We start from the raw sequence: 25334 nt of genomic DNA, 5'->3' as shown, positions 1-25334 counted from the left end.
TTTGTGAAAAACAACCAAGCTACGTTAATCACTAATCGAGGAACCGATTAGTATTTCGCTAGTATGTTAAGTATAATAAGATAACTATATTTTCGGACAATGGAAAGATTAAATAAAATTCTAAAACATGCTATGTTATAGCAGAGCGAAGGACAGATCATTGTCGATAAAAAAGAAGAACGACCCTTATACGTTTTGTTACTTGAACTTGGCTTGACACGCTTCCGCGTGTCTTGATACTTGTTTTACGTTGCTCGTCCGAAGCACTGAATCATAGCCGATGTCACGTTTACACATACTAAAACTTAGTTCGAGCGGAGCGAATGGCGTGTAAACAGAAGTGTCCCTATTTTATTGAGGGGCGTTAAGGGACGTTCCTCATCATCACGTACTGCGGCAAATGGACCGAGCCTTTTTTACCAGGGTTGCAAGTAACAACCGATCTGTCGATGCCCAGAGCGGTTCTATTGATATACAATGTGGATCTTCTTCTATTTTGTGGGTTGTGAGGTGGGTTACCAACCCCATCAACCCCAGTGTCAGGGTTATTATGGAGCCGCCATAGGCTCCTGACATGACGACTCCATTCCATTCCATTCTCATTTAACGACTACGTACATACGTCAGTAAGTCATAACCAGGACCAACGGCTTAATGTGCCCTTCGAAGCACGGATCATCTTACTTTTTGGACAATCAGGATATAATAAGACCGAGAGTAGACTAGCGATCCATTCTAGTTTTTATTCAGGGGTCAATGCTGGCAATATAGGGACTAACTCAAAGGGGTCTGAATATTTCACATTGGCTCGGCACAGTTTGAGTGAAAACTAAGTCAGTAACTCAATTGCGTAGTGATTGGAAAGTCGGGGCGAATTGGAATTTCAAATGAGTAATAGTGGGGTGAAGTAGATTGGAACGTGATTTGGTGTTCTAGCTTAAATGCCTTATTACACTATCCAATCTATCGTGTGTAGATATACCAAAAATGTGTGGCGAAATCGTGGCCCCACCCACTTGATGTACTGTTACACTGCCCGACCCCGACGCATCGGGCCCGATGGATTGGGTAGTGATAGGAGCCTTAAAGAGATGATGCTCACACGATGTGTCGTACATTCTTTGCAACATCACCCATCCATCATCGATCAACATTGTCCATCAGCGTGAGGCTCTAAAACCAAAGTTTCTCCCCCTCCCGTGCCTACCTAGAAGGAACCTCGCGGCAACCGGACTAATTCAGATCAAAATACCCTCAGAAACACCTGTTTCAAACAGTTGGTTTTGTTTAAAAAATATAAGATGGTGGACCTGGGGGGTTAGAAAAAGACAAAAAGTAGCTTATGTCACTCTCCATCGCTTCAACTATCTCCACTTACAAAATCACGTCAATTTATTGTTCCGTTTTGCCGTGAAAGACGGACAAACAAACAGACAGGCACACACATACACTTTCACATTCGTAATATTAGTATGGATAGATTCACAGCTGATAACGTAGTGCCTCGCTCCACTGTTTTCTCCATGAACTATCACTATTCAGACGCATCCACCAACCCGCAGTGGAGCAGAGTGGTGGACATAGATTTCCGGTTGACCGAGGGAAGGCCTATCCATAATAGTGGGACGTATAAAGGCTGTTTATATTATGAATATTTATATGAACGACCTCCGTGGCCCAGTTGTTGAGCGTTGGGCTCACGATCCGGAGGTCCCGGGATCGAATTCCGGTGGGGATATATCACAAAAAATACTTTGTGATCCCTAGTTTGGTTAGGACATTACAGGCTGATTACCTTATTGACCGAAAGTAAGATGATCCGTGCTTCGGAAGTTAAGCAATTGGTCCCGGTTACTACTTACTGATGTAGTACGTAGTCGTTACATGAGTCATGTCAGGGGCCATTGGCGGCTCAATAATAACCCTGAAACTGGTGTCAATGAAGTTGGTAATCCACTTCACAACCCACACGATAGAAGAAGAAGTATATTTACTTATACGAATTTGCACAGAACACGAAAAACGTAACATAGGTCGACGGAAGCCTGAAGGGATGAATAACTAATAAGCCGAAACCGAGTTTCGAAAATGTTAATTAATTGAAAACAAACTTTTAAATTTAGCTGTTCGAACTTGGAGTTGTGTGTAATTCGAAAAAGGTGTATGTTTGCAAAGGTTTACTTTCAGAAGTTGGAATCTGTTCTCACATGATAGAAGAGATCGGTCGACTTTTTTGACCTGTTATTTTACACGATACATTTGTCGATATAATCATCGTGTAAAAATATAATCAAAACATAAGTTTCATCATCATCTCCCAAGCATTATCCCGTTTATTACAGGGACCGCTTACCTAACTTGAAGATTTGGCGGTTTTTTCAGAAGCGACTGCCTGTTTGACCATCCAACCCGCGAAGAGAAAACCAGCCATTGAACAGAAGACGAAGACGGCGTGGAAAAGAGAAGTCACTCCTTATATAGAAACTGCTCAAGAGAGAAAGTGACAGACTACTCTACACGTACATATACGATTATTTTTTGGTAATAATCTAGTTCATCCTAAATCTATGATACATCTCAAACAGATCTACATCTGAGCTGTGTCTTCCAAGTAAACTTGGCACATAGATATTCAAAGTGTGCAGTTTGATATCTTCGCACAGGTTAAGACAAGTTATGCAAGCAAAATGAGCATCGCAGCTTCCTTGTAACTTCAACTATGAATATAATACTAATGCCTCATTTACGAAATGCGATGCCTGGTAGGACGAATTCAAAAGTAATTCTCGTAAAATCCATACACCATTGTTTTACTTTTATATTTGGAAATCTCGGCCTTAGGAGGTTGTGACGAATTAGTACAGCAATTGGTTATTTTTATTAGATTAATACGAGTATAATGAACTCCTGCACTGGATCGGCGTGGTGGAGTATGTACCATAGAAATCAGAAATCACAATCATTTATTAAACGTAATTAACATGGATAAAATTGTTGAAGGTCAATGTAACATTTTTGAATTTACGTTTTTTCGTGCTTCGGAGGGCACGTTAAGCCGTTGGTCCCGGCTATTAGCCGTAAAAACACCTCCACCAATCCGCAGTGGAGCAGTGCGGTGGAGTATGCTCCATACCCTCTCCGGTTGATTGAGAGGAGGCCTTTGCCCAGCAGTGGGACGTATATAGGCTATTTACGTATGTATGTTATGTATGTCATTTCGCAAGGTGTTATGGCTGAGGAGACGAAATGATAAGAAACTGCAACACTGATCGTTTTCGTATACCCGTTTTAAATGGCTAGAACAAACCCCCCTCTTCACAATTGGCGCCCAACGTGGGGCCCCCTTCAGAATTGGCGCCCAACGTGGGCCCCCTTCACAAAATTCTTTAAAAAAACATACGAGTACTAACGACAGGAAAAGTCCTCCGCATCGTCTTCCATCTCGAAACGTCGTCAAATAATAACTGACACCATTATCGTTACCCCTTCGATGCCTGTCCCGATTAGACGTACTTCTACATAGAAACATACTAAACCCGAACATTACACTAAGAGAGTTAAAAATACAAGGCTCTTTTCATGGATGACTTTGAAAACTGGCGTATTTATTACAATTTTCTTTTGTAATAACAAAAGGTGCAAATCAGATGAGCTAAAATTTCAGATACGTCAGTTAGCGACTTCAGCCACGTTTTAACTCCCTCAGTCTTCGGATAGTCAAGAAAACAACTGGGTAAGTGCGATTCGGACTCGCGCACTGATGGTCTGGTTCCCAAAAATTTCACATCTGTGTACTATACAAAACAACCTGCTGAGAAATAAAAGGAAATTCTAATATTGAAATCCATTTAACACGAGGAAACATTTGAGTAGGTAGGTATAGAAAAAACAACTTCGTGGTCTAGTGGTTAGAGCGTTAGGCTCACGATCTGGAGGTCCGGGTTCGATCCCCGATGGGGACATTGTCTAAACCACTTTGTAAGACTATCCTTTGTTTGGTAAGGATATTGTAGGCTTGAATCACCTGATTGTCCGGAAAATTATGATGATTCCGTGTTTCGGACAGCACATTAGGCGTTGATTCCCGCTACTAGCCGGAAAAAACACCTCCACCAACCCGCAGTGGAGCAGCGTGGTGAAGTATGCTCTACACCCTCCGGTTGATTGAGGGGTGGCCTGCGCCCAGCAGTGGGACGTATATAGTTTGTTTATATTTTATGTTAGGTATAGAAAGCGTTTAAGGTACCTACAGAATTACGCTACCGGTAATCATGTACCACCAGAACGTAGAATAAGGAATAATATACGTATAGAACGGCAACTCTCCGCTCTCCACCAGCAACTGAGCTTAGTTTACCTCACCCCCCATTTGGCCTTACTTCAAATTTTCAATCGTATGGGCGTCAGGCGTTACACACACAGATGCACGTGTGCGATAACGTGTAGTCGAAAACAATTATGTTAGTGTCTGTGTAAAACGACGTGTTTTGTATGAAATGTCCAGGGTGTGTTCCCATATGTAGTGGTGCGGATCCCTTCTTTTCCTTAGATTGCACTAACTACTTAATCGTGCAGCAACTTTCTTTCTAACGACTTGTGAGTTATTCCACCCCTTTGTTGTTATGTCCGTCTGTTTGTATTTAATTAAATAATAATAATATCTTTATTTCAGGCTCATACCCATAAAAATACAATTAAAATGCAAACACATAAGAAAAAAAAGATTGTAAACTTAAAATTGTACACATAAAATTAAAATTGCAAATCTAAAACTAAAATACTTAATTGTCATCATCATGATCAATTTAAGAGCCACGCTCTAGTCGCTCTAGACGCGAGTGGGATGGCGCCCAGAGTAGTCTATTACAAAGCCATACTAGGACTCCTGTCCTCCGCCTCTGAATAGTACTGAAAATTGCCCTCTATCAGGTTCCAGGTTACAGTCCCTGTGACTTGCCCCTTCCGTCCTGCATTGCCGTAGCGATCGTTGAGGTCTTCACCCGTATCCCTGGGCAAGTGAACTTAATTGTAAATTTAAAAAATGTTACGCTTCGGTGTGAAATGTAGCCAGAACATTAAATCCAGCAGACGTGTGTGGCGTTGGAATAGACTTAAATGTTTTCCGATAACTACGATTGTAGGCCATGGAAGAAGCTGGCCCGGCCTTTTCAATGTTTATGCCAAGGATTCCCCGCCATTCCCATGCTAGCTGGACAAAATCTTCAGCTTAAGGTGAGGAAGATCTTTTGGAAATTGTTTTAGATGGTCATTTTTCTTTCCTACATGAGCGTGGGGTATTGAAGGTTTGTAATAAGGACACCAGGTCCGGTGGAACACCTACCTTACATATAGCAGTATATGCATACTATTAGCATAAGGCCTGCTATTCGTTAACCGGTAGTTACACAATAAATGCATAATAATAATAATAATAATAACGTTTATTGCATCAATTATATATTTCGTTTATTTGCATTTGATTTGATTTGTGATATGATTAAAGTTTTTTTAAGTTACGACGGAGTTTAGAGTTAATGATATTAATCGAACTATGCATATACATATATTATAATAATAGTAATAATTACTCGGGGGCTGATATTGTTCAGCACTCATAAAGGAATATTGAATTCTAAGCGAAATTGTATAGGAAAATATGTAGCTTTAGACTTTCCAAGCTACGTTCCCCAAAAACAATATAGATGACGTTATAAAAAAAGTGGCCAAGTGCGAGTCGGACTCGCACATGAAGGGTTCCGTAGCAGCAAGTAACATACTATAAAAGTCCCTGTAGTTCGTTGTAACTTTGATCGATGTTTTAATGTAAATTGCGGTTTGCGATTTATGACGTATTAAAAAAAAACTACTAATAAATCTCGTTAAAACCAATTTTCGGTGGAAGTTTGCATGGTAATGTATATTTGTTTTGTATGTTGTGTGCAATAAAGTATATTTGATTGATTGATTGATTAATCATATACTTTTTTTAGTTTTATAATTCTTCAATGACTAATCTTATTTCTTTTTTTATGACTTTGGAAGAATCTCTCGTGCAAACTATTCGGTTTAGAAAAAATGATATTAGAAACCTCATTTTTGCCATTTGGCTACGGAACCCTAGAAATGCCATCGTTTTACCTTCTAATTTCATGGATAACAGACACAGTCATGCATCTTATCAACCGGAAGGGTTGATAATTAAGGGAACTGGAAAGAAACCAAGAAAATGAACCATTTTTAACTTGTTTCTCGGCTTGTCTTGGGAGATTTTGTTTTTTATTAAAAATTCATTTGCATTCGTTCACAATCTCACCTAATGAATAACCCGGGCGAATACACCAGGCATCTCGCTCATATGTAATTCATTTGACGGGTGCTGTCAATATAAAATTTTAGAAGGGCTTTTTAAACTTCTGCCTAAAATTGACATACATACATAAACGGCCTATATACGTCCCACTGCTGGGCACAGGCCTCCCCTCAATCAACCGGAGGGGGTACGGAGCATACTCCACCACGGTGCTCCAATGCGGGTTGGTGGAGGTGTTTTTACGGCTAATAGCCGGGACCAACGGCTTAACGTGCCCTCCGAAGCACGGAATCATCTTACTTTTTCGGACAATCAGGTGATTCAAGCCTGAAAAGTCCTTACCAAACAAAGGACAGTCTCACAAAGTGATTTCGACAATGTCCCCATCGGGAATCGAACCCGGACCTCCAGATCGTGAGTAAAATTGACATGTGTTCCATAAATTTTATACCTGACGATTACCCGTCCCTTTCCTTTTCGGCGGATAAGAAAATGACAGGTATACTTAACTTAAAATAAATTTAGATGGTGTTTACTAAAATCAGCACCAATGTGTCACTAATATTATACGAGTTGTGTTTTCGTAGCTTGGTTTTGCTACTCCTAATCCTATTGTACATATTGTGGGCTCTCACAAACACATGTAGACTGTTCAAATAAGCTTACCAGATTATTTGAGACTTACGAGGACAAGGTAAACATTATATTTACGTTCAAGATTTTCTATTCTTTTTCTGTGGCCAGGGTTTTTTTGAGCCGCTTTCTATTGTGTGGGTTGTGAGGGCAATCCTCCTCATCATCCTGCTGTCAGAGTTAAGAGCCCACCGGCAATCGAACCCAGGACTTATAAATCGAGAGGCAAACCCTCATACCACTAGATCATGGAGGCCTTTTACTCACGAGAAAAAAGTAAACAATGTATGTTCACGATTTTCTATTATTTTTTGTTGCTCGGGAAATTATTTCAGCCGACAAGAGTCCCCTGATCTGACCTTTTACTTAAGTAAATATAAATAATACCCGGTTACCTACTGCTTAATTTGCCTTCAAAACATTAAATCATCTTACTTTTGGACAATTAAATCAAATGTGATTATTACCAAGTAAGTAGATACATATACCTCGTACTATTATATTGTCAATCCAGAGTACTTTTAGATAAGTACAGAAATTGATCCTGGTTTCGGGCTATTCGCGAGTATCTCCTTCTCTTCAGAGTCTAGATTAAATCATCATCAGCATTTGTCAAATGCTTCAAATGTTTTTTAGATTCGAATCCAACACAGGCTTAAACCAATGATTGTCGAATTTGTTTTAGAATTCATGTTTGGATCACAAATGATTATCACGTGCTCTGCGGTAAAAGAAAACATTGTAAGGAAACCCACATTCCCGAGAAGTGCATTCGGAGGTAGGTGACCTAATCTGTATTAGGCTGGTTGTCCCTTCGCGGGTTGGAAGGTCAGACAGGCAGTCGCTTCTGTAAAAAACGGGACCTGTCAAATCTTCAGGTTAGGTAAGCGGACACTGTGAAAAAGGGAATAGTGCTAGGGAGATAAGTCTTCGTCAAATGCTTAGTAAACCAAATTATAGACTTAGGTATGTAATGTATCAAGAACCAGTAATTATTGTCTTCCGTTTGCATTTTATGAAACAAAAGAAACTTGTAAGAGAATTGCGTCATCTCGGACCTGCTTAATACTACATAAAAGCAAAAAAGTCCTGAAAAAAGAAGCATGGAATCGGAAATGTACATTTTCTTCAGGAATAAAAGCAGTGTCGTGCACTCGCATTTCTGATGCGTGAATGAGGCGAGGTTGACTTTTTAATATTACTAATGGACCGGGCCCTACCCTTGTTATTCTGACTACTATTAAAGGTGAGTGGGTATAAGTATTATGCTGAACTGTGGATGGAATATTCAAGGTGATTTATAGGACTACTAGCAAACCGGTAGCTTTGCACGGGTGAGTTGTCAGTTTGGAGCGTTATAAATGAAATATTTTACATACCTACTAACTTACACCCCATATTTCACTCCTTTGTAAGGGTTGCTTAGAAAAAAACAATCAAATATATTTTTTTAAATAATGAGTATTTTCTATAGGTAGACCGTCTAAATCAGACTTTCCCCTGCTTAAAAACCACTATAACGTTACATATCTTCAGAACTTTTTAATACGCATTTTACCTAAAATGTGTGTCACGCTTGGCGCGCCCGCCCCCGCACCTCTCTCGGTCCCCGCTGTCGCCATACCCCCGCGCCCGTGCACCGCACAGGCGAAGTCTGATTTAGACGGTCTACCTATAGTAATTTGTAACCCTTAGAACTATAGAAGTTTCATACAAAATTTTCCCCTTTTGAGCATCTACGTTCTAAAAGGTACCACCATGAAAAATTCGAGACTCCTGTTTGAGATTTCGTGATGAGTGAGTGAGTCAGTCAGTGAGTGAGTGGTTCTTAATTATATGAATTACTCATATTTTCTTCATATATAGAAGATATGAGTCGTCGTCGTGTGAAGGTATGAGTGTGTGTGTGAGTGGTGTGGTGTGAGTGTGGTGAGTGGTGTGAGTCAACTCGGTGTAATAAAATAATAAGTTTTACAGGACGACGTATCGTCAATAATATAAAAACGCAATTTCCTTAGTAGTTTGAAAGGAAAGTTTCTTTATGATATCGTGATGTATTAGAATGAGGGATTTTCCAGACTACGTTCCCGAAAAAGACTATTAGATGGCGCTGTCCACATTTAACGTGGTGAATTGTGACAATAAAGTTAATTCAACGCTTCATTTTAGGAATGGAAGACATTTCATCTGAATTTTAAGTAAGTATAAGTACTTTATGGAAAGGTTTATTACAATTATAACTTGTGTAACTCAATAAATGTTAGTAATTCGGGATACCAATGCTAACAGTCCTAACTGTCTTTCTAAGATTACGGGCAAACTATTTTATCAGTAGAATAATTCAAAAACAAGGCTTATAACTAAGTAGTCTACTTTAGGCAAATTGGTAACTTTTAATACCGTCCAAAAGTTATCTGAGAAACTTAGTTGCCATAGTTAGAGTTATCTTCTGTGTGTCCTAGGCAGAGTTAGTACCAATTAATACGAAAGTTTGTTGTCAGCAACAATCTCGAATGAGTTCGGAACATGTTGTCATGCTGACATGATCTTTGTCGTAGTCATTTTGTAGATAACGACGCTTGTGCTTAACTAAACTTTTTCTTTGCTTTAGGTCACAATCCGGACATTCCAAACAAAATTCTTATTCTTACCCTGTGCCGCCTAAACAATAAGTGCGAGTGAAACGGACAGTTCGCTCGGTCTCCCTCACTCCTTAGGGGCTTACGGCCATTTAAGACTCAGAGGGCATGAGGTCGGCATCCGAACGAATTGGTGCGGGCGGATGGTTACCGTTCTATAAGCAGTATTATTCTTTATTCTGTAGTCTCAGAAAAATATTATTTATCTGACATGAAATCAAATTCAAATTTAGTGTTATCGGGCTACCTTTAAATTGTTCGAGAATAAAATAGAATTTAGTGGTTTAGAGTTCGACCGAGATTCGACTCGTGACTGAGTAGGTAAGTTCTTTCAACTGGACTGTTACACATAAGGTGATCGCCGCCACCACCACCATTTTATGAGTATATTCTACGTATATAATCATGTAATTTTGTGTAATTGTATTGTTGGTGTATGTAGAGCTCTTTCAAAAAATAATTCTAATTCTTATTTGTTCTTAAAAAAAAAAACGGAAACCCTTGAGACGCCTACCAGGCCGGTATTAGTTTCCGTAGTAAAGCCTTGGGCAAACCTTGCGTGTGTGTACAGTACAAGGTCGCCCTTACATAACTGTTCGTTGTTATCGCAGCACCATCGACAAATATCACTGATTTGTTCAGATTCGGCGCCGGCGCGACCGTGAACATTTGCGTAGTTTCACAAGGTACTAATTATGTTTTTTTTAATCGCACATTACTTTGTGTTGCCGGAAAAGAACTATAGATAAGCGATATAGGTAAATAGCTAGATTCTATGTGAATTGTTTTATTAAGGCGGTTATCACATGACGCAGTTGCGGTCGCGGTTAAGCGATTTTGTTGGGATTAATTGCGTGGCGAGGCGGAGCCACCGCGCGGTCGCTCGGTTGGCTAGTGTACGTACACTACTGTGCGGACCCAACTATTTGACAAGCTAGTTCCGCCCACATGCAACAGATGGCGCTAGCAGTCAATAACGCAGGCCTGAAACGCGCTATCGAAGTTTACACAGCGCGACGCATATATACAACTTGCAACATGAAACTAGCGCATCGTCGATCCCTATACATCACCAACATGTGTCTAGCGGGGTAATGCGTTAAGAATGAAATTAATAAAAAAATGTGTTAAGAATCGATGGCTTACATACAACTTCATACTATTTTGCCGAAGCTTCATCGCCAAACCAGGACCGCGACCGCGTCCTGTGTTCACCACCTAACTTGTAAAATAAGTTTTAACAATGACATGATGCGGATTGCTTAAAACGGATCATCTTACTTTCGGACGATCGGGTGATCAAGCATATATCACAAAGTGATCTTTTTGTACCCCCCCGGTTGATTGAGGGGAGGCCTGTGTTCAGCAGTAGGACGTATGTAGGCAGTTTATGTTTATGATATTTTTGTAATATTCACACAGGAAATCGAACATGGGACCTCCAGATCCAGAGACAAACGCTCCAACTTCTAGACGACGGAGTGTATTATGTCCCTACTACACATATATACGTACTGCATTAGAGTCCCTACATTAATACCGATAGTTCAACCTCCGCACTAAGAATATTGTTTTATATGGCACTTCGGTTCAGTGATATAGTGTAACAGGCCCATCGACCCTCGTAAGGGCTCTATGTTTCACCATTCTCCGTTCACCTTCGTCAGTCTTCTAGTTATTTATGTGGAGGTACGATTGATAGAGACTATTATAGGCAGGGCTCAGATCAGATGGTCTAGGCAAGGTGCATTCTGAATAAAATCGACGACAGAAAATTAATGACGTCATACATGACATTTCGATAGATAGATAGATTTTTTTAGCTATACGTTGTGTTTTTACAAGACCATTCCGTACAAAATATAAGTAAAAAAAATCCAATGTACATTGCACCGACCCCAATTCCAATATTGTAGAAAGTTCTTTCACACATAAGTTGCGGGGAAGAATAAGAATCATACTCCGAAAAGGACACTTGACATTTTTCCACATCGTGCCAAGGTTGCACCAAAATAAACCGAAGTGATAGTCTATTTTGTATTCAGTCTGGGAAACGGCAAGGCGTGGGTAAATGCTGAAAAAGGGTACTTAATTTGTAATTCAGGTAGGGAAACGTATTAAAGACTACCTGTGGAAATCGGAGTCTAATAATAAATTGGGTGTAAGTACGCACTTTTAGTTTGTTGAGTCAAGAACAGGGACTGACACCTTAGCTATAATAGTTTGTCATAATCGTTGCAACTCGGCGAACCCGCTAGTAAAGGGTTTTAACCCTTTAATGTCGCTTTTAGAAGATAATGGTTTTAAAATATAACAACCCATCATAACACATGCAGCCTCATTCATATACCCCTGTCTAGGGAGTCATAAAGGCGTATACAGTAGATTCACCCACTCTTCGCCTGCCACGTTTAAGTCGCTTGTAATAGATGCGATCCCACAAAACCTGGAAATGACGTGATATCAATTATATATGATCCAAACATGAATTTAAATTCAAACAGGGTTCGGATCAAGGCAATGTCTTTTAAAATATAGTTGTAATAATTAGCTTTTGAGTAAAATATACTTCAACATTTTGTGAAGGGGCTTTTGACGGTTCAATAATAACACCAGGGTTGATGAGGTTGGTAATTCACATCACAACCCACATGATAGAAGAAGAACTGAAGGTTAAAGTAAGTATTAGATAATTAAGAAACTATTTACTATTTGAGAGAAGGAAATTAGAAACTATTAAATAAGCATTTTGTCGGACGATGCTCAGTGGGTAGGCCCGCTACAAGGTGGACCGACGATCTGGTAAAGGTCGTGGGAAGCCGTTGGATGCGGGCAGCGTAGGACCGAACGTCGTGGAGATCCTTGGGGGAGGCCCATGCCCAGCAGTGGGCGTCGTACGGCTGATAATGATGATTTTGAAATAAGCATTACACTTAATAGCCGGTAATTATTATTTAATTTTAATAAAAAAAAACATGACTGTGCAACAGCATGACAGACAGCACGTCATAGATATAATGTCAATGTCAATTCCTATCTTGTTGCCTCCGAAAAAACAACGAACAGTGACGTAAGTAATTGAAATTATTTCCATATTACAACATTATAACATGGTTTTTGTCTTTATAATTATTTCAATGTTTAACTTGTCTAACCTTGACACAGCTTAATTTTCACAGTAATATGTTTTACTTTATCGTGGTTAAGTCGTGAAAAATAAAATAAGAAAAATGTATAAATTGTCGAAAGGAAAAAGCGCAGTGGTGCCTTACGGACTGAATACTGCAGATAATAAAACTGTCATCACTATCAGACGCGATTCCACACGAACGATAACCAGATCTGGCTGGTGGATGTCTAAAGAAACTTTACATAATGTAGTCGACAGGGATTTCTATGAACTGTTGCAACCTCTTTCCATATTACAATTTTTACAAGGCCAGCCGAAGTTCAAAATACGTTACAATTTTATAACTCCTCCGACAAAAATGTCTTATGCTGTATCATTTTTAGTCGTAATCTTGTGCCTTTCTGGTCATTTGAGTCTAATACTGAATGCGCCGTTCATAGTAATGAGTGTTTGGCTCACCATCATCGCATGTGTCTATTCCTCATTTAATTTCATTTCTCTCTTTTTATTTTTCACTTTCAACATTCTACATAACTTGTATAATGTAGAAATCATGTTGAAGGTACAAAACGCTCACAGAGTGATCCAAATGTCTAAAAAAGATAAAAGGAGTTACAAGATCTGGAATTGGGTGTATATATTAATGATGATTCCTGCATACATGCTTTTAGTGATCGGAGTGTCATTGTTTTCTCCGCTCACTGATTATCAACAGTTCTTTTATGTACCGACGATGATACATTTCGATTTGAACGTCATTTACGCGTTTCATTTATTAAGGCTGTTGAACACTGAGCTAAAGTTTTGGCTGCAAGAAGTGAAGCGTTCAGCGATATATTCTAATAAATCTGCGAGCAAAAGTGTGGAGAACGAAGATTTTCGTTGGAAGACTTTTGTCGATGCTTACGTAAACTTACTTGCTTCATTCAATATTTACAAGAAAGTGTCTCAATATGCGGTAAGTATATTCTAAGTACCTACTTGTGCAGCGAAGATTAAAATATACCGTGAGGAACTAGTAGTAAAGAAATTGGGTTTATTTTCATCAATCTACTCAAGTGAACATTCTGAAGATCCATATCTTGTCTGCTGGAGATATTAATAAGTAGTCAGTGGTGGGGAAATGTTCATTATCTAGCAAAACGATATTTGTAAGTACCTAGCTGATTGTAGCTTATATGTCACTAGGAACATGTGACGTCACGAGTTCCTACTGCCATTTTTCTGATTCCCTGAATTCAGATGACATTTGGCTATAAATTTAAGTATGTTTTTCAACTATATAATTTAAATTTTTGCTACTTATCTGCTAGGTACCCTATTAAATAATACGTTTTCAGCTTTTTCTCCGTCATGTCGTAAATTCCGATGAATGGGTTGTCAAGCTAAACGTTACCAAGGGTGGTATAAATGAACTAATCTCAGCTGAGACTCCCCTCAAGATCATGCTCAAGTCCCTGTTTTTTATATAAGAACTGTCACATTGACATGATCTTGAGGGCAGTCTCAAAGCTCAGATTAGTTTATTAAAACAACCCCTGGACTGGTGACCTGTCATCATCATATTTCATCATATCCACCTTAGGACTTCAATAGGACCCTAGTGTATCTGCAACTCTGACGTGACGTCATGTCATCTGTTCGACTTGACCTAATGTGTCTCTCTTCGGATATAATAATTTCTTTGAAAATCAGAAATAAAAATTATTTCTTATTTTTAAGGTTCTATTTATTGTAATGGACACATTCTGGCATACAATGCTCTACATTCAATACTGTATCGATAATAGCTTCATCGATATTCTTCTTCGGTATTCAGTAAGTATTTCTGTTAAGTAATTTAACTTTATCTCCTTAGTTGTCATTATATTCGACGCATGGAATCATCAGAAAAAGAATTCAGTCTGCAACGTCCTAACCAAACGAAGAACTGTTAAACAAGGCGATTTCGACGTTGAAGTCCTTGGATCTAACATAGACCACGAAATCTCGTTCTTACTTATGGCTTAAATATTGGTACGGGGCCATAGAATAAGGAATTAATCTAAAAAACTACGTATAGAACTGCAATTCTCCGTTCCCCACCAGCAGCGCCTTAGCTAGGTTTACCTTACCCTTCCTCGGTCTCGGTCTTCAATCGTATAGACGTCATACATTACACACACACAGATGCGCGTGTACGATGACGTCAATGTGTAGTGTCTGTGTAAAACGACGTTTTCTGTATGAAGTGTTTGGGGTGAAGCCGGGCGGAGAGTATCGCTTCTTTACGTAGATTGTTTGATGTCTATGCCCGGAGCTCTACATCGTGGGCCGAATGCTCAAACCATTTAGATACATACTCTTTCTATGCGAAGGTGGTGTGTCAAGATTATATTAAGTGGAATTCGGTGGTATCTGCCTACCCCAACGGGTAATAGGCGTGATTTTATGTATGTATTATTACTTTTCAGGTATTGAAATTCCTGTCGAAGTTGATGATAGTGGTGTTTGTGTTGAAGAACCTTTTCCTCCTGGGCGTGCTGGTGGCACAGTGTGAGAAGTTTTATATAAACATCAACACAGTCAACTGTCTCTGTGTCAGGCTGCAACGCAACAGGAATTGTACAGGTGAACAAGTAAAAAAGCATTAAAAATACTGTTTTAAGCCCAATACACACAGAGGTGATGCCGTGAGCGTTCCGACCCAGCGGACCGGTTTCTTTACATAAAAACGCCGTAGATCTGTTATGGATCCTGCTAGAGCACAGCAAAGTTAACTATAAACAACTATCCTGTAACTGTTATGACTGTAATTTACACTTGATAAATAATAGAATTCATATTAATTTTAAAAATAAAAAGTTCTAGGAACCTATTTATATGAATTATTAAAGTATCCAATTGGGCAGAGGGCAAGAGGGAAACCCCTGCCCTATTTTCCCCTAAAAAGTAGTGTGGAGAGGAATGCTTCACCTACAAGAGCGTGGCTCTTAAATTAGTGATGATGAAAGTAGTCAATAAAATAATAAATTATTAGGTTATTTGTCTAAACCCCTCTAAACAAATATGGACACTTCCAATAATGTAATCCTGGAAGAAATGGAGGGAGGCCTTTGCCCAGCAGTGGGACACTTTAGGCTAGATAAGATAGGATAAGAATAAATTATTGCTATTTAGCAATACCTAAGGCCGCCGATTGTGCTTCACTTGTCACTTATGTAATTGTTTCTAGTGTTGTGTTTATATGTGCAATAAAGCGTTTTTGTATTGTATTGTAGTCTTGTATTTAATGAAATCTCTTTTGTATGGTTCTTTAATCTTGTTTTCATTGCAGTGGAAGCGAAACGTGGCTACAAGAACATTCGACGCATCAACAGTGTCGTCTTCTGCAAGATGACGTCATACAGTATGTTTACAGTCGAGGCCACACTACCCTTCAGTCTATGCGACGCTGTTTCTTCCTATACCACTGTACTGTTACTGTTTGCACTGAGCGGTTAAACTTTTAAATAACAGTCGACCTTATCATCACTGTTCTGTGGCTTAAACAGTCCCTCCCTGAAAAGTATACTCTAAGTCCATCCCTATCTCCGTTTCTAGATTTAAATCTGATCTATGATATTGATGCCGACTTTCATCTAAAGAGGTTCAGTTCAGAAAGGAGAACGTATTTTATTTTTATTCGCTTTTATAATTACAGTATCAATATTTTTTGCGTGAACCCCAGCAACTTGGAATAAAATATCCTAAAATATTTCAATCTCTAGTGAATTCAATTAATTAAATTCATTTCTGGGGCTACGGTTTAATTTATTTATTTTTTAAAGGAATATTGAAAATATCTGGCGTTCAGAGTCGCTGGGGACTGTTTGCAATGCGCTTTGGGATTCGCAGGAAAAGGAGTGAGGTATTTAATCATTTACGGACGGATTACAATCTTAGTAATTTTTTACCAATACAATTTCAACTGTAGATTTTATTTATACCTATTTTTTAAAAAATAAATCCCATAGAATGCTACAAAGCATAGTATCTACTACATAGGTATGTATAGTATATGTTTAGTTGCTTCATACAAAACATGCCTACCTACGTGTTTTGTCATATACCTACCTTTGTAGTACGTGACAAAAAACAAGTCTAATCTTAGTTACTATTTTTAAAATAGTTAAGAAATAGATACACCACACATTACATACTTCATATTATTTGCCGTGGTACCATCGACGAAATGGAACGACGACAAAAAAAACATTGTACGTTTGAGTATATTATTTGTGACGACCTAATTAAGGCGGATACAAATATTGTGAGGCATATGCTCCACACGCCATGTTTATGTGAAACACGTGCGTAGCAATCACAAGTCTTGCCGCGAGTATTATTCTGCTTTTACTCACACGCATTGCGAGGCGTGCGGCGCATGACATGCAAGGCATATGCATCGCAATGTTTGTTTTTATCCGGCTTGATGTTAATTGAATATAAACTATTATGTGTAATGGTTATGGAACCTTTTTTTTTCTATTCTATCAGGTATAATAGTAAAAACTCCTATATTAAAATGTAATATAGCAAGTTATTCCGTGACAGAAGACATTAATGGATTCGACCTTTTCCCATATCGTGTCCATTAATGAATAATGGACGTCAACCGAAAATATTGCGACCGCATATAAATAAATTATGTCCTCAGATAGTCGTGAAAAAAGTCAGTTCAGTATTTCCACATTCTATTATGGTATAAAGTGACTTGAAAGAAAACAAAGGTAGAACTTATACGAGTAGTTGGAATAAATAAAATAAGAAAGGTATCTGTTTCGGTTCGGGGTACGGTCGGCCAAATAGATTGCTGAACACTTTTAAACCTCTCTCATAGTTAGTGTACCTATGTGATGACTCTTTAGTATTTTATAGGTACACTGTATATATGTCGGTGTTAGTGGCATCGTAACGAAAACTCTGATGGGTGATTCAGACCATGATTCTGGGTTGATATCAAGCGAAATTTTCCGTCGCAAAATTCATGATTTTTGTGTTTTTTTTTTTAGATTATTTTCAGTGAAAATCTTGTAAGCGTCATTTTGAAAAATCACAATGTGGTTTTTGTTTTCATTACGAGGCGAAGACATATTGCCGCCATGTATAAATAAAAAAAAAATACATAAATAAAGAGATTTTTACTGTAGTATTTTCAGCTTTTTATCGTGAAAAACATAATTAAGTATGTATGTCTAAATAATGCTAAGAAAGCCTATCCACGTAAGGATTTAGACAATTGTGTCACTGCTCCACCAACGACGCAGCCTGTCGGTAAGCCCCTTTATCCAAGTTATCCCGTTTCCAATTTCGCGTACAAACAGTAGACGTGACAGGCGTTACAAAAATAAACGTTGCTCTCTTTATAAAAATGGAAAGTATAAGCCTGTGGACAAATAACTGTGACTGTGTGCACTTGAGTCGGTCGTTTTTCCGAAATTTCTGTTTTGGCTATGTCAATTTCTGGGTGCGTCAATGATAAGTCAAGACGGCGGCGGCGGCGACACAATATTTGTCGCCTATTATTCGTAACGTTCTTATAGTCAAGTTACTACACTATAGTAAAATATTACATATCAATGGTTATCAATGGTCAAACGTGACTTATTATGGGTATGTAGACAGACCGCTCCCCTGCGTTTTAACAAAGTAAAAAAAAAATACTTCGTTATTTGTCTTACCATTTAAGCCATAGCGCAACAAGGACCTCCGGCAGCCCGCAGATTATTGTGACTATTATTATAGTTCTTATGGAGTTTGTATGAAAACAAACGTCATCAATGAACGTGTTCAAACGTTGAACTTATCGCTGAATTCTGAATTCAAATTCGTCGGGATAGTTGAATTTTAATATTCATTAAACTTCATGCTTAATAGTTTAAGATTAGCATTCTACAGTTATGTTTATCTGTAAGCCAGTCATCATTACCCTATTTTCGTGGCAGTATTTACGACACGCAAATTCCGCTCGAGTTCTTCATAAACGAGGCCTAATCCTGCTGAGCTGCGAAATGCAGAGCCAAGGTCGTTGATTACGAGAATAGCCAAAAGTAGTTATGGCTCGGAGCGCAAAGAACAAAGTTGCTTACCGTTGTAGGCGGAAGGTAAAGTTTAGTTGTAAAATAAATGTTTTAGTCAGAAATGCCCATTTAGCCTTTCTACGGATGTTCAAAGGTGCTGACAATTGTTTTGCAGTTGCCTGTGTTTCGAAGCTACCCGGATAGTAGTACTTAACTTTGATTGACGGGCACGCCGTCGTTCTAAATTTACACTATATCTATCTAAATATATAAAAGGACTCACTGACTGACATATCAACGCACAGCCTAAACGGCTAAACGTAGGCACTTAAAATTTGGAAGGGACGTAGCTCAGGTCCCGTAGAGGTGCGAAAGAAATTCCCGAAATTCTCACGGGAACGGGAATTAGCGGGAAAATCCTTTTGTATGAAAAATCGAAACCACTTAAGTTAGACGCTTGAAATTTGACATGCAGGTACTTTAGTAAACTTAAAGTTTAGTTGCAACAGGATATTGCAAAATTCCCATGGGAACGGGAGTTAGCGGCAAAAAACATTTGTATGAAAAAATCTAAATCACGTACGATACGAGTACCTAGATGTTTTCAATCTAGCATGCATGCATACCTTAGTAAATATAAAGTTTAGTTGTGGCTGTATTTTGAAAAATGGGAGTTAGCGGGAAAAAATGTTGTATCAAAAAATCTAAACTGCATAAGTTAGATGCTATAAATTTGACATGCAGTCCCACACACAAAGATCTCTCTTTTATAACACGCCACGCGGACGAAGTCGCGGGCAAAAGCTAGTAAAATTATAAAGTGGTATTTTCCTGTTGAGGTTTGGAACCCTACAAATGGTGAAATTTTCCACGAAACAAAGCGGGTGCAACTAGACAAATGTTTTTGTATTATGTTCGGTCATTTAGTGCTGAAAGAGTATTTTCACGAGTCTTAACTGTCATCGATCGCTCAACGAAAGGAAACCGAGGATGGCCATTTGTTACAACTTTTTTGATCAAGTACAAAATGATATACGGATACTTGTGTTAAGTTTAACATTTGTCTGAAAATATGTTCGAATGAAATCTCCGAATAATCTTGACGCTGAAGGTTATTGTGTTGGAATATTTACAGTTTGTGAGATAACTAACTTTGAAAAACTCACTAAAATAACTCTTTTATAGTCTTTAATTAACATAACATAACATAAACTGCCTATATACGTCCCACTGTTGGGCACAGGCCTCCCCTCAATCAACCGGAGGGGGTATGGAGCATACTCCACCACGCTGCTCCACTGCGGGTTAGTGGAGGTGTTTTTACGGCTAATAGCCGGGACCAACGGCTTAACGTGCCTTCCGAAGCACGGAATCATCTTACTTTTTCGGACAATCAGGTGATTCAAGCCTGAAAAGTCCTTACCAAACAAAGGACAGTCTCACAAAGTGATTTCGACAATGTCCCCATCGGGAATCGAACCCGGACCTCCAGATCGTGAGCCTAACGCTCTAACCACTAGACCACGGAGGTTGTTAGTCTTTAATTAGTTACTTAAAATATCCTAGATCTGATCGCGGTATTTACACTAACATAAGTACACATTTATTAGGGCCCTGCTAATACTCACTAGTATTAGCAGCGCCACTAGTATCAGTGTTGATTATTGTCTGTTCAAAATACTAGCATAAAATAGACAGCTAAAAGTTATCAATCCGTGGGTAGCACAAAACGTCCAAATGTTTTAAGGTTCCGCTAATGGTAAATGCTTTATAATATCCTTTCGTGAGTTTGAATTCGACCTCTTTGGGGACTCTCTTATTTCACAAGGTCCTTTGGTCCGTTTACTTTTCACAGTGAAGGATACAAAACATAGTATGAATTATTCAGAGGTAGCGTCAACGCTTTGTGGCGGTAATTCATTTAGTGCAAGCGACAGAACTAGCCTTTTGTGTAGTACGAGAAAAAAAATTTGCAGTTTGAAAAATGTGTTGCTTTTGTGGAATTTACTTTCATTTAATAAAATAACTCGAGCTCGGTGGCGCAGCGGTAAACGCGCTCGGTCTGCGATTGTTGAAGTTAAGCAACTTTCGCAAAGGCCGGTCATAGGATGGGTGACCACAAAAAAAGGTTTTCATCTCGAGCTCCTCCGTGCTTCGGAAAGCACGTTAAGCCGTTAGTCCCGGCTGCATTAGCAGTCGTTAATAACCACCAATCCGCACTGGGCCCGCGTGGTGGTTTAAGGCCCGATCTCCCTATCCATCCATAGGGAAGGCCCGTGCCCCAGCAGTGGGGTCGTTAATGGGCTGATGATGATGATGATGATGATGAATAAAATAACGACAGAAAAAGTCACGAGAGAAGTCATTTTTGATGTTTTTTACGTTTTCCATACCATGTTCCGTTTTACTATGTGACATTAGAGGCTAAACTACAATAAGTAACGTCAAAAAAGAGCCTGACTGTCAAAATGGACTTCTCTCTCATTATTTTTATTCATAGATATATCATCTTGCATATTTTATTCAGGCATCTCACCTATATAACTTATAACTTTGATTCATTTTGAAGAAGTAAAGATTTTCATATGGAAAGTTACTTTAAATTATTAGTTCATTGACAGTATATTTGTGTGAAATCTCCCAAGTTGATTTCCTTTTGACTTACTACTAAATCTCTTCAGATTTTTCTACCCAAATGTGACAGCACATTTAACTTTTCTATTGATATAATTACTTGTAAGTACTCCATAAAAGCTAGCTGAGTTTGATTTGAAACTTTACTACCTACTGTTTGAAATATCCTCAATGACAAAGGCGGAATTCGAGCACGATAGTACCGACACATGACTCATTATGAAATATGATCTACTCATCGCCGAGAGTGCAGAGGGGACAAATTCGGTGGATATTAATTTTCACGGGCAAATTGATGACCTGACAAATGTTCCGCTTAAGCATAAGCTCACGTTTTCATAAGTCGAGGAACCGCCGCTGTGAGATGTCAGGGAGGGATTGAATAGATAAAATGGTACCCCTTTATATATTTTTTTAATTTTTCGCGTTTGTAACAAGATAAGTAAGTCAGTTATTATAAATTTCTGAAAATACAGATGTTGGTGCTTATTCTTGTAGATTCCATCTATTTTTATTTTAAGTTATACCAGTTATCCGCCGAAAAAAAAAGGACGGTGATTAATGTGATTGAAAGCTGCTAATTTTAAAATCAATGAATGGTTAACCCGGGCGAATCAAATAGGTATCTCGCTGGTATGCAACCCAGTTCATTCTAGGTACATTGCCTTCAAGTTCTTTTTCTCCAGGGTCGCTGCCATAACCAAGTTCACATCTGTATCCCGCTTTAAACAGTGGCAAAGATTACAGAGCGCTCAACGGCAGTGAATAATGCATGAACCGTCGCGGCCCGCCGAATAATTTTAATGTAGACAACGCGGCTTAACCCTTAATCTGCTTACTGAATTCACAGAATTTGTAGTATTTCCTCCCTCGTTTATTAGCTTAATAGATATGGAATAACTAATAAAGCTGGAAGCAGAATACACCAGTGTGGGGCAGGCATCAGGGTCTTTACATTCGGTTTTTCCTATCGTGTTTACAAGGATAGAAAATAGGAATAATATATAAAACGCAGAACAGGCGGCCTTATTGCCCGTATTGAGTAATCTAGCTGTTATAACATCTTACAAAGGTAAAGGTTTAGTTATAAATTAATAATTAAATAAACTAAAATATTTACAATAAAAAATAAAAATAAAGTAATAAAAAAACGTTTTTTTTTCGGTGTGACTTATTGTACTTCGATCAAAGAGCAACACGAGAAATGAGTAGACAGACATACGCAGGCGTCCCTCTCTCCGAATTGATATGTGCCCGGGACAGGTAGTTCCATAAAAACTAGTAATAGTCTGCGCTTGTTTCAACTGTCATTAATCACATAAATAATATTCATCATTATTCATCATCATCAATTTAAGAGCCTCGCTCTTGTCGGTATAGCATTTTCTATTCCAGTCTATCAAAGGCCAATTCCTTGACTTCCCTTTTAAGATACGACGTTAACCTTTTCTTTAAAATGTTCCATGTAAGCTCTTCTTGGTCTTCCCCTTCCTCTCTTTCCTTCTAACTTCCGTTTGATGTTTCATCATCATTATTATTTTTCATTATTTTTTATTTCATTTATGTGTGTCATTGTTCATTAATAATATTTCCTCCACTTGTCATATTATAAACCTGAACACATTTTTGAATTTATCGATAGTACTTTAATCGACAAAAATTGGTACACACATTGGTGGTAGAAATATTGACAAATTGGGTCGTGTACTAGGGTCAAGATAATTTATGAAATTCTGATTACTAAATAAAGACAAATCTAAGGCCAGACACGCACTACGAGATTTTCGCCGCGCGGCAGAAAAGAGCAGCGGCATAATTTCGCACTGTAATACTGCACCGCTACGGTGGCTCTGCCGTTTACCGGGTGAGAGTCTTCAGCGCTCCCCATTTGTCCGGCCAAGTAGTTAATGCCATCTGCGGCAAATCTACAATAAGTCACGTCAAAAAAAAAGCTCTGCCGTCAAGTGCGCGCAATACAATTTAAAACTGTTTGGTACAGTATTACAGTGCAACATTATGCCGCTGCTTTTTCTGCCGCGCGGGGAAAAACTCGTAGTGCGCGCCTGGCCTAAAACTAACGAAAAAGTTTTTCTATTCAACTTAATTATGCATTTTAATCAAGAAGTAAGTAGTAAGTCCGACATTTTATCACGGTTTTCTATGACGTCACAGTGAGCTTTTTCATATAAATTCCATAGTAATTACTTGTTTTGACGTTTAGTAAAAAGTAAGTGATTTGACTAGTTGGAAACTAGCCTACTGTATCGCGGAGGGTCGTGTTGCTCTATGACTTAGACGAATGCTTGTCTATTATTATTATTTGATTGTGAAAGGGTTCGAGCTACCTGTCTGTCTAACATAAGTACCTAGTAGTTAATAACTTCGCACGTGTGGACGGTTTCATGTAATATTGCGTAAGCGAGTTGCTTTACTGTTGGAACGAGTGCGTGGCAGCTCCAACAGAACCCTGAATGCGATTCTGCTAAATACGATTCGCTCCTAATGTGCCTCCTGGTTGGGATAGTGGGCAGATTGAAATCCGAATATCGTCCACCTTATTTTAGACTAACTTAGTATGTAAGTTTTTGTTACCAACCCTATGGATCTTATGTTGTCCGAATAAAGAATTTTTGAATTTGAATTTTGCACCACAGACAATAAAAAAAAAGTGTTACGTCCTTACTGCATTCTTTTTAGTAACTCATGGCCCAATTGATACTTTTGTATTCCGTTCACACGACATGCTTTAGAACAAAATGTCATTGCGAACGTATTTCAGAGTTGAGACTAAAAACATTTACGTGAAGTGGAACGCTCCGGTTAAATGGAGTCGAAGATCGGGTTCAATGGCGCCTCAGGAAATTGTGCTCAGCTATGGCACGGGACTAACTGAATTATGTATTACAGATACATTAGGTATTCTCGTTCCTTATAAGAATACGAACAGCCTCCGTAGTCTAGTGGTTAAGGCGTTGTGCTCATGATCCGGGTTCGATTCCCGATGGCGAAATCACGTTGTGAGACTGTATTCTTAGTTTTACAGGGCCCGATTACCTTACCTGAAGATTAGACAGGTCCGCTTTTTTACAAGAGCGACTGCTTGCCTGACCCTCCAACCCGCGAAGGGAAAACCAGCCCAATACAGGTTAGGTCACATACCTCTAAAAACGCATTTCTCGGAAATGTAGGTTTCCTCATGATTTTTTCCTTCACTGTTGAGCACGTGATAATAATTTATGATTCGAATATGAATTCAAAAACAAAGACGATCATTGGTTTAGGCCTGTGCTTGATCCGAACCTGCAACCTCAAAGTGAGAGGCAAGCGTTCTACCAACTGGGCTACCACGGCTCCCACGGCTCCCACGGCACGGGTCTTTGTTACCTGATATAAATAAATAAATAAAACAAATTCCGGGATTCTAGGCGACCCGGTACTGCGAATGCTAATTTGACGAGTTCCGTTGCAAATTAAATTATGCAGCTCCGCTTGCTAATCCTAGGACGGTCACTGGCAGACTGAATGCTAACTAACTTATTCAATTCTAAAAGAAATTCCTGAATAACAAGAAACCGTGATTGATTAAAAGAAAAATCCTGCGCTCTAGGTACGTAATCTATTTTAAACTTATCATAGAACTAGTAATAACAGTTTAATACAGAGTGCTTAGTGACACCGTAACGAAAACTTTAAAGGATGATTCAGATCATTATTCTGAGTTGATGTCAAGTGGAATTTCCTGTCGGAATATTAATGGTTTTTTTTTTTGTGTTTTTAAATTAAATCAGACTCATATTGTGCTTTTAGCTGCAGTAGGACAGTATTTGAACCACTTATGCCTGTTAGTTCTGTTATATAATATGTTTTATTTTATGTGTTTTATATATTATGTGGAAACTTGTTTGTAACGGTATGGATTTCTGTTATGTTGCAAATGTAATAAATGA

At 38.7% G+C, this 25334-nt stretch overlaps 1 protein-coding gene across 2 annotated transcripts in view; it reads left to right on the top strand.

Annotated features, from left to right (window-relative positions):
* The window catches only part of LOC126366244 (solute carrier family 22 member 3-like), a 402182-nt gene that overhangs the window by 66882 nt on the left and 309966 nt on the right, over nucleotides 1-25334 (top strand). Inside the window, exon 1 of one of the 2 annotated variants that reach the window (XM_050009298.1) lies at nucleotides 20805-20829. The exons of the other annotated variant lie outside the window; for it this stretch is intronic. The gene's annotated coding sequence lies outside the window, so the exon portion shown is untranslated. Of the gene's footprint in view, nucleotides 1-20804; nucleotides 20830-25334 lie in introns of those variants that run through there. 2 annotated transcript variants of the gene reach the window in all.

Source organism: Pectinophora gossypiella, chromosome 4, assembly GCF_024362695.1.
Source record: "Pectinophora gossypiella chromosome 4, ilPecGoss1.1, whole genome shotgun sequence".
In the NCBI taxonomy this organism is placed as follows: Eukaryota; Metazoa; Arthropoda; class Insecta; order Lepidoptera; family Gelechiidae; genus Pectinophora; species Pectinophora gossypiella.
The sequence above is the reverse complement of the archived record's forward strand: the minus strand, read 5'-3'. Positions and strand labels throughout refer to the sequence as shown.